The following is a 7590-nucleotide window of genomic DNA, read 5'->3' as shown; positions in this document are numbered from 1 at the left end:
AGAATAAGTAGAATAAAAAAAGGATTGCATGCTGTGACCCATGCTGCAGCAAGCACACAATAAATATCACTTAATCTGATGACACCTAATATTGATACCATATGAATTACTAAAGAATACCAACTACTGGTGTAGATATGGGAATGTGTTCAAACACAAGGCAAAAAAAAGATTTAGAGTTTAGTTGTCTGTCACTCTCCCCCTTCCTGTCTGTCTCTCTTCTTCCCTCCCTCCCTGTCTGTCTATAATTAATTATTAATGTGTGAAAAATCAGGAGACAGGCTGAAATTCACTCCCACACACACTGATTATTTTTCATCTGTTATAAATGTATCAATATTTTAAAAATAACCACAAATTCCCTCTGACTTATAGTTTTAAAGTTTTATTCTGCTCAAATACTACTTTCTATCTCAGGACTTGTAGTTTTAAAGGTTCATTCTGCTCAAATACTACTTTCAGCCAATAATGTAACCATGCAGACTGTACTTTCTAATGTTCACTGCTCCATGCAGTGACATGGTCAGTCTAAACAGTCCCATCTGTGAACTAAGTGGCCGAAAGGAGGCAGGCTGTGTTTTGCTAGTGCTTCCGTGTGAGGTGGGTTGGGAGGTAAAGAGGGAGAATGACTTTCTCTCTCTCTCTCTATTAAAAGACAGGCAGTGTGATGATACATTCGGTTTGAACCCAGCATTACACCTCAATGCACATGCCAGCTTTAACTTCAACTTGCTATCAAAGGAACAATGTAATCTGGGAAGAGGCAAAATATCCAAAGAATGTTTGAGAGGAGTAGAGGATTTACCTTTGAACAAACTCCAGTGTCCTTGCAGCTTCGTCTTGGTATTGCAAGTTGAACACATAGTAGGTGGAGAAAACGGCAGCCAGCCCTGTGATGAAGCTTGGTTGAATGCCTTCACAGATGACATGGCTTTCAATGCTGATCATCCAACGTCCAATTGTGACTCCGTCACCAGCAACTGATGCAGACAGTACAGTTAATGTCCTGAAAAAGTATCAAATATGTGATGTATGATATAAGGGTAACAGGTTGGTGTGACATTTTTAAGGTATTGGCTATGACACACCCGATGAAATTTGGAACAATATAATTTCCCTTTTTTACTTTATGTACATTAAATATCATCATTTATACTGCTGTAAATCATTACTTTCCATGACTTGGGATACCAAAAACCACATAGATGAGAGAACTACATCCATCGGAAAGCAAAAGAAAACACGTTTATGAGACAGATACAGAAAGTATGTTGTCCTGTGTAATGTTCTGGGAAGATAATTACACTTTCAGAGTTATTTGGAATCTTAAGAAACAGTAAAGCACTATAAGAATAATATAAAAGTACACTTAGGAATCAAACATTCCAATTACTTGTCTTGTGAGCTTTCTCAGGGCATCATGTTTGCGTGTGTTCTCTTTGTACGCCTTTCCTTTTCCATGTCGTCCAAGGTTCCCTAAGTATTGGAATGATTATTGATCTCTTATTAATTTATCATGAGACACGCATGTCATTTTGGTAATGCTGAAAAGAGATGTTCTGCTTTTTTAAATACTACTTACCAAGCATTATCCCGCTCCACAGGGCTGTGTAGGGTAGAAGGTAGGTTGTCATGTGAGCCACAAGTCCTTCACAATAAAAGACATGAGGCTCACCAGTGACGTCCAGCGGGGCTGTTGTTACAACTTTGCAGTAATGTTGTTGCAAAGTTGTTTGATCCCTTGATTGTTTCCTAAATTCAAGAATGAAATTTCATTAGTGGTTTGTTTGGAATTGTTAAGTCTCAGAGAGCTAATACACAGAAAACAATAGACATGTGGTATCAGTTTGTTCTCTATGATGGATAATAACAATAATATTGCAAATTCTGACATCATATTATGAATGTAAAAAACAAACCAAAATGACAAACAGACTTAAACTTAACACGTTAGACACTGATCATGTCAGTATTTTCAGTGAGTGTAATTAACTAAATAAATAAGGTGTAATATCAAATAAATGAAGTGTTGTTGTATCTTTACTAATGCACTGAGCAGTTATTCTAAAATACAATGCATTAAATCATAGCTGCATTCATTTTTATTATGCATAATAAGAAATACAAATATAACTGTACTATCACTACCTCAAAAAGCATTTACCTTTAAGTCTTCAGTGCTTTTTTCTGACTTGTCAGACTCCTCCACTGGTAAGGTAGCTCTCTGCAGCCACAACTGAAGGTTTTGAAAATGTTTTTCAACATTTTCCCCACTTGATGGACTAGAAAACACGACTGCTGTACTTTCTACCAATCCATCAAGTACCTCCAAGGAGGTGGCAGTAGTCAGGAGCCCAAGAACATGCATTGTGAGATGGTAGTGTTTTGGTGCACTGGGGGTTTTAACCAAATAAAATAATGTTAGATGATTCAGAAATGTTCTGTTTGAACAGCAATGCCAATAATTCCAGTGTCCTTTTAATACCTGTTAATATACTAACACTAATTAAACTATGTAAGGGTTTTAATACATACTTTATAAAGGTAAAAACATTTGCCCTGTTAATCAATGCTTTTGTTGCAGTGACTTAATACAAAGTAGGAACACTTTCTTGTACAGTTTTATGGTATATTTGGGGTACTGTGACCAAAAATAGATATTTTTCACAACTTGTAATATATGAAGCCACCCACATGCAAATACACACACACGAGTTGAGCTGTTGTTACTATTTTTTTTTTTAACCTTTATTTAACCCGATAAGTCCCATTGAGATCAAGACCTCATTTTCAAGGGCGACCTGGCCAAGAGGTCAGCAGCACACGTCAGAATAATTGGCACAACTCAACAACATGGAACATATATGCAGACAGTATGTAGAAGCAAACAATAATAATTTAAAAGTGCAACTTATTTTCAAGTAAAGTGCAGTTTATGATTACAAAACAGCATTTAAAAACACAGGCACTGTTCTGGGGTCTGTCTTTCATTTAAGATAGACTTAAAGGTGTCCAGAGAGATGAGATCCGACAGATTCAAGTCCTTCTGGAGTTTATTCCAAGCAGTAGGAGCAGCAAAACTGAACGCTCTCTTACTAAACTCTGTCCGAACACGGGGAACACACATCCGCAAAGTGTCGCAGGAGCGCAAGGCATAGTGACTTCCTGATCTCTGAAGATAAACACATAAATACACTGGGACCAAGCCAAGTAGACATTTGTAAATTAGATGAAGCCAATGTGTTTGCCTGCGCACACTCAGGGACGGCCAGTCGGCTCTGACATAAAGCTCACAGTGGTGAGTGAGGCGTTTGCAACCCGTGACAAACCTCAGCGCACAGTGATATACACTATTTAAAGACAGCAAACATTTAGCCGAGGCTCCCAAGTACAAGACATCACCATAATCAATAAGAGGCAAGAATGTTGCAGACACTAAAAGTTTCCTCGCTCTGAGGGAGAAACAGGATTTATTCCTGTAAAGGAAACCTAGTTTCACCCTAAGTTTGGAGACCAGGCTGGATATATGAGTTTTAAATGAAAGCTCCCTATCGAAAATAAAACCCAAGTATTTTTAATTAGCGACAAGTTCTATGTGGTTCCCTTGTGAGGTTACGATCAAGGGGACGTTTTCTTGGGACTCATTTGAAGTAGAAAAAAGCATCAGTTTGGTTTTGTCTGCATTCAGGACCAGTTTTAGTTTCAGCAGACGAGACTGAATAACATCAAAGGCAGACTGTAAAAACTCAAAAGCTTGAGTAATTAATGACGAACAACAGGAAATAATGGTATCATCAGCATACAAGTGATACCAGGCATTTGACAAGTTATCACACAGGTCATTAACATAAATTGAGAATAAAATAGGTCCTAAAACGGAGCCTTGGGGCACACCCTTTAGGAGCTCTAAAGAGGAAGAAGAGCTGGCTCCAGCCACCTGTACACACTGTGTTCTGTTTGACAGGTAATTGGCAAACCAGGATGCTGCACCATTTGATATGCCAATGTGTTGGAGGGCATTAATCAGTAACCCATGGTCCACTGTGTCAAATGTCTTTGACAAATCAATAAACAGAGCTATACAGTGTTTTTTACTGTCAAGAGCCTCAGTTACATCGTTTAAAACCTTAAGTGCCGCTGTAATAGTGCTGTGTTGTTTTCTAAAACTAGATTGATATTTGGATAAAATATTATTTAGGTCTAGAAAGTCCTTTTAACTGGTCGCTGATTATCCTTTCAAACACCTTTGCCAGGACACACAGTTTAGAGATCAGCCTGTAGTTATTTACATCTGAGGGGTCGCCTCCTTTAACAGGGGAACGACAAACGCAGCTTTCCAGACTTTAGGGATCTCGGTACTAACAAGACTCAAATTGAAAATTTGCGACAGTGGCTCAGCAATAAAATCAGCAGCTAGTTTGATAAAGAACGGACAGAGTTTATCAGGACCAGCTGCTTTCTTAGAGTCCAACTTCTTTAATGCTCTTTGGACCTCGATGGAAGACACCGGCATAAAATGAAAAAGACTATGACTGGGTCTACTGACATCCGGAGATGCCTGAATGACTGTTTGACTGTTAGTCATATCAGGGTGCAAAGAATCAAACAGGAAGCCTGCCGTAGTAAAGTGTTCATTGAAATAATTTAGCATGGCTGTTTTATCAGTCAGGGTACAAGAGTCTTTAACTAAGGAGTCTGGAAGATCACTGGTGGACACATGACCAGAAGAGGACTTTACAACTTTCCAAAACTTCTTTGGGTCGATTCGATTTTTAGTAGTTTCAGAAAGATAATAATCTGATTTGGCTCTCTTAATTAGGGTATTAAGTACATTTGTTTCGCAGCTGTCGAAAGGAGAGATTGTCTCCCTCTGTTTTAGGCTTTCTTGCCCTGGACCAAGCATCATCCCTTTCTTTAAGAAGATTGCCGATCACAGGGGTAAACCAAGGATTGTTTCTTCCTTTCACCCTGAATCTACGAAAAGGAGCATGTTTGTCAATTAAGCCCAACAATCCATCATAAAAATAGTTCCAGGCCATCTCTACATCATGAAAGAGAGAAACTCTGGTCCAATCACAATGAGCTACATCATGCAGGAAAGCCTGCTCATGGAAATGTTTAAAATCTCGTTTGACCAGCAGTCGAGGCTTACTCTTTGGGAGTTTGGTGCCTCTAATAGCTGCAATAGCACAATGATCGCTCAAGTCATTTGCAAAAACGCCAATATCAGTGTACTTATGGGGGGCATTTGTTAATATTAGGTCAAGAAGGGAGGATCTTGTGGGTTGTTTAGTGTTTGGCCGAGTTGAACTATTAATTAATTGTGTTAGGTTAAGCGAATCACAGACAATTTTGAGGCTGTCTGATGATGGGGTCAACCAGTCACAATTCAGGTCCCCAACCAGGAGTAGCTCACTTGAATTTAACCCATCGATACACTTGGAGAGGGAGGCAAATGCCTCATTGCAGGCTGTGGGTGGTCTGTAGCATCCTACGACTGTAAGAGACTGGCCCTGACAGAATTCAAGCTTCAGGGCAAGAAGTTCGAACTGCCTGCTGAGAGACACAGAGGATAACATGGAAGCGTGATACTTGTTTTTAATATAGATAGCGATGCCTCCACCTTTCCTAGGACGTTCACAACGAAAGACTTTGTATCCTTTAATGGAGATATCTCTATCTGAAACAGCCTTCTTAAGCCATGTTTCAGACAGAACCAGAATATCAGTGTCAGTAGCCTGAATCCAGATTTTAACTAAATCTAATTTTGGGAGCAGCCTTCGAACATTTAAATGAATGATACCAAGACCAGATCTACCCCTAAAATCATTGGGTGTATCAATAATATTCAAAACAGGACCTGGATTCGGTTGTACAATAACCACATATAATGTTACAAGGACTCCATCGCCAGCACCAAAACCCACCACTACTCCAGTTTAATCACCGCAAATAATGGAAACACCAAGTCACTATTCTCTCTGCTTAACAATATCACCCAACCCAAGGACTCTCTCCCCGCTCACTTGTACACAACCTCCTTCTGCAACTCCATTATGTCCTTCTTCAACTCAAAAATCAAGAATCTCCACCAGCACCTTGGCTTTCACCCCCACCTCAGCATCTCAGCCGACTTTCACGCATCCACACACTATTCTCCTCCTTCCAGCTCCCCACTCTCTCTGAAATCACAGAACTCGTCCAGAAATCCAAGCCATCCACCTGTCAACTGGACCCCCTCCCCACACAACTTGTTAAAGCCTCCCTCCCCTCCCTGGTCCCCCTCATCTCTGCCATCATCCACTCCTCTCTCACCACTGGAACTGTCCCTACATCCTTCAAAACCGCTGCCATTACCCCAATCCTGAAAAAAAATGGCGCCGATTGGCTGTCTGTCTGTAATGGTCAATGAAATGGTCAGCAAGAAGCAGGGCGCCTTTGTAACGCAAGATAACTTTTGAAAATGAAGTTAATTATGACTGGAGCAAAAGTTTGAATTTCTGTGTTTCCAAGAGACGCTGGAATTAAAGCGCTTTAGTGCCCAGTGAGTATTTTATCACTCAAACTGTGAAACCAGCCGCGGATTAATGCGGAGCGCTTTACGAAGAAAGTTGTCTAACAGTTAGCATGAACAAGGAGGCTGTGCTGTACGGGTGGAGGACGGGTTTCAAAGATTTAAAACATCTTTCTGACTGAAAAGACCTTGATACCAATGGGGTTGTCTTACCTAATGGACAGAAATGCAAAGGGATTTTGCAAGGCATTGCTGGAGACAACCTGGGCTCGCACAACATTGGAGGCTTTCTGGAAAATTTCAGTGGCAAGTACTTCTGTCGCTACTGTGAAATTGAAAGAGATGCTTTTCAGGCAGATCCTCTCTCCAGAGGCAACACCCGCACCCAAGAGTCATACAAAGATCATGTTCAGAACCTTGGTGAAGATACAGTTCATAGTGGAGGTATCAAATTGGACTCATTGTTCAACAACCTGTCTTGCTTTCATGTATGCCAGCCTGGGCTTCCTCCTTGTCTTGGGCAGGATTTGTTTGAAGGTGTTGTTGCCTTGGATCTTGCTATGTATGTCCACCGTCTTTCACTGTTGACAAACAGTTTACTTACCTTGAACTGAATCACAGAATCAATCAGTTTCAAATATCTAGGTAACAATACAAAACACAAACCCTGTGAGGTAACCCAGGAAGAGATAGACTGAGTGGCCATGCTGTACAGAACTGGTGGTTCCTGAGACTATTGCCTGTATTGATTGGAGAGAAGGTTACCTCTCTCTGAAAATGAGATATGGCAACTAGTTTTACAGCTAAGAGAAATTGTGGCGTTTATTTGCGAGTTTGGGCCACTTGTTGGTTTGTGGACTTTGAGGTTTGAAAGTAAGCACACATGCTTCAAACAGTGTGCAATAAACTGCATAACTTCAGAAATGTGTACTCAAGTATCAGCTTCTGCAAACATATCTTGGTACTGGCAATCTTTTCCCACCTACAATCGTTGTAGAAAAAACAACTGAGTTTTTAAAGAGGACTACAATGATGGCATCAAGGATTCGGTCAGAAGTTATTATTTTCAATCCACA

General features: G+C 40.2%; 1 long non-coding RNA gene across 1 annotated transcript; it reads right to left on the bottom strand.

Moving 5' to 3' along the window:
• Positions 1–1269: 1269 nt before the first annotated feature.
• Positions 1270–2470, bottom strand: LOC117808539. Its single transcript, XR_004630352.1, has 4 exons — positions 2165–2470; positions 1583–1752; positions 1394–1476; positions 1270–1288 (listed from the first exon to the last, which is right to left on the bottom strand). It is a non-coding gene; the product is annotated as an uncharacterized LOC117808539 (long non-coding RNA).
• Between the last annotated feature and the right edge of the window lie 5120 nt (positions 2471–7590).

The sequence above is a fragment of the Notolabrus celidotus genome, unplaced genomic scaffold (genome assembly GCF_009762535.1).
Source record: "Notolabrus celidotus isolate fNotCel1 unplaced genomic scaffold, fNotCel1.pri scaffold_115_arrow_ctg1, whole genome shotgun sequence".
In the NCBI taxonomy this organism is placed as follows: Eukaryota; Metazoa; Chordata; class Actinopteri; order Labriformes; family Labridae; genus Notolabrus; species Notolabrus celidotus.
This window is presented reverse-complemented; position numbering and strand designations above follow the sequence as displayed.